Below are 3,300 nucleotides of genomic sequence, written 5' to 3'. Positions count from 1 at the left end.
CGGGATGGGACGAAGCGCGGCGTCAGGGGGGTGAGGGGCCGCGCCGCCGCCACCTTCTCCGGCGGTAGTCTGTAAGCCGAGGTTCGTGCGGTGGGGCCAACGCCGGCCGTGGGATGCGGTTGTGAGGTTCCCGGGCAGAACATGCTTCGCGCGCAGGGCGGTTCGGATTTACGCTCCGTGCAGGAGTGGGAACGCGGCGTCTGACCGCGTCTTTGTGCCGCTTTGTCAGCGGCGGGGAGCGGGGAGCGAGTCCTCCCGGAGGGAAGGATGGGGCGGATTGGGACGCAGCCGGGAACTCGGGGGGACTTAACATCCGAGGGGTGGTTGTGCTTCGCCGTGTGCCGGGCTGGGCTCTTTATTTTGTCTTTACGCGGGGAATCGAAAAGCGTTGTGTTTGCGTGAGATAGCGGTGTTGTTCTGACTTGGCCTGAGACGGTGCTTTCCCTGGTAGTGCGGTGCTGCTTGGAGGGAGTGAAGTAATGGAGTAACGGTACGGCTGCGCTTCTCCAGCACGCTGCCCTGCTCCACAGCCCGCATCTCGGAGCTCAGCCATCCGGCTGCTGCTACGTGGATCGGTGCGATGTGGGACTATTAGGTCGTAAGGGTGAAGTTACAAGTTACAGCTGGCAAACTTGAGGATCCGAAGGATTGAACCCTATATTTGAGCGGTGGAAATACACTTTGTTAGGTGTTGCGCTCAGCGCTAGCTTAGTTTGGCATTTAAGGAGAAAACAGACTAACGTGGAAGGACCATCACTTGTCTGCACTGAAATGAAGGCCCCAGGTCGTTCTTGCTCTGTGAATGTAGCTTCCAAGTAGGTCCTGCCAGAAGGAGGCTTATCTGTAGCTGTTCAGCCTGTCACCAGGACCGGGCTGTATTCCCACTGAGCAACGTGGAAGCAAGGTTTATTTCCAGAAGCGTTCTGGGGTTCTGTTGTGTAAAGTAAACTCTTGTTACTGCTGGCTGAAGGGTGGCTTCGGTGGGATTTTTTGGTGTTTGCATGGCTTGTGGAAGTGGGAATGTAGTTACTGGGCAGTGAATGCAGAGGTTTTGTTGTACGTGAAATAATCGAGTCGGTCCTTTTTCTTCTCCTTTTCCACAGCTATTTTCTTCACATAAAGAAGATTAGAAAACACTTCTTAATCAGATACTGAAACAATAGTCTTGATTATACAAAATAGTTACGGAAGTTGTGTGGTCTTTGCTAATCTTTCTGTTTGTGGAAGTAATAAAAAATGACTTTATTTCAGAATTAGAATTGCTTGTGTTATAAAAAGAGACTTTCATAGCAGGAGTAAGTTAACAAGGCTTCAAGTTTGATTTATATGGTTCAGGGCATACTATTCTCTATAGTTAATAGGAGCATAGCCCTGCTCTGCTTTTTAGAATATGCCCTGTCTGTACAACATATCTTAAATAAACGATGATGATTTTAGGAGTGCGAATACCAACTTCTTACACACTGGTTGTTCTTTGTTGACTAGATTAGCTCAGATGTATATGGTTTGTTCTTCAGTGAGAGGAAACATACCATGTATTTATATGAAACAATGTGTGTCTGCAGGCAGTATTCTTCTGCAGAGGGAAGCGAAAGAAAAGCCACAGATGTGACAGATGATAGTAATGTTAGCTCAAAGCTTCTTGTATGCAGTGATTAGTAGGGCAGTGTTTGTAAAAAAACAAACTCCAGCAGATACTGCAGAGAATTACAGAAGAGCTAATAGCAGATGAGCATTTAAATTGCTGTGTCGGTGTCACCTGGACAGTGGATTAGCTCTCATCCTTGTGCAAGTATTCCATTTTGTCTGAACTTCCTGTGTACACAGTTCAGTCTTAGTAGAAAGAAGAGTGAATGGAGTAGTGAAGACTGCTGGAGAGAACTGCTTATCTTATACTAAGTAGATGTGGCTCTTAGGGATGTGGTTTGGTTGATGTGGTGATGGGTTGGCAGTTGGATTAGATGATCTTAAATGTCTTTTCCGGTCTTAAATGTTCTGTGATTCTGAAATAAACATATGCAGTAAATCTTCGTTCTTTTGAACCCCCCCCAGAGCACCATCTTCCAAAGCTCTTGCCTGCTTATAGCAAGAAATGAGTGAAAAAGAAATTGTACCAGTGAAGTTTGTTCTTAGTTGCTGTGCAATTGCAGTACAGTCTTGTAACTAAATTTGAAATAGATTTTGTAACACAGCACTTCATCATCTCTTTCATTCAAAGTTGTATTGATATCTCACCTAATTCATGGGTGGCATCAGTTAAGTTTTGGACTTTTTGTGGTTGTTACTAAGAAATTGTTGACAGTGTGGATGAGGAGACAATGTTTTCACCTGGCTAATGTCTTAGAATCATAGAATTGCTCAAGTTGGTAAAGATCTTAAAGATCGAGTCCAACCACAACCCAACCATACTACACTAACTCTAACAACCCTCTGCTAAATCATGTCCCTGAGCACCACATCCAAACAGTTTTTAAATAATTCAGGGATGGTGACGCAATTACCTCCCTGAGCACCCTATTCCAGTGCTTAACAACCCTTTCTTAAAGAAGTTTTTCCTGATGTCCAACCTAAACTTACCCTGGCACAACTTGAGGCCATTTCCTCTCGTCCTGTCACCTGTCACCAGTGAGAAGAGACCAGCCCCGCTCTCGCTGTAAGCACCTTTCAGATATTGGAAGAGAGCAATAAGGTCTCTCCTCAGCCTCCTTTTCCCCAGACTGAACAGCCCCAGTTCCTTCAGTCTTTCCTCGTAGGCCATATTCTCCAAGCCCTTCACAAGCCTTGTTGTCCTTCTTTGGACCTGCACCAGCACCTCCATGTCCTTTCTGTACTGAGGTGAACACAGTACTCGAAGTGAGGCCTCACCTGTGCCAAGTGCAGGGCCAGGATGACTTCCCTAATCCTGCTTACCACGCCATTCCTGATGGCCCCCTGGGCACATTGCTGGCTCATATTCAGCTGACTGCCCATCAGAATTCCAAGGTCCCTTTCCATCAGGCAGCTTTCCAGCCACTCCTCCCCAAGCCTGTAGGGTTGCCCGGGGTTGTTGTGGCCAAAATGCAGGACCTGACACTTGGCCCCATTGAAAGTCATACAGTTTACCTTGGCCCATCGATCCAGTCTGTCCAGGTCCCTCTGTAGTGCCTGTCTCCCCTCAGGCAGATCAGCACTCCCTCCCAACTTGGTGTTGTCTGCAAACTTACTGAGGGTGCTCTCGATCCCCTCATTAAGATCGTTAATAAAGATGTTAAATAGAAGCAGCCTCAGTACTGAACCCTGGGGGACATCGCTCATGACCAG

The sequence above is a fragment of the Meleagris gallopavo genome, chromosome 1, assembly GCF_000146605.3.
Source record: "Meleagris gallopavo isolate NT-WF06-2002-E0010 breed Aviagen turkey brand Nicholas breeding stock chromosome 1, Turkey_5.1, whole genome shotgun sequence".
Classification (NCBI taxonomy): Eukaryota; Metazoa; Chordata; class Aves; order Galliformes; family Phasianidae; genus Meleagris; species Meleagris gallopavo.
The sequence above is the reverse complement of the archived record's forward strand: the minus strand, read 5'-3'. Positions refer to the sequence as shown.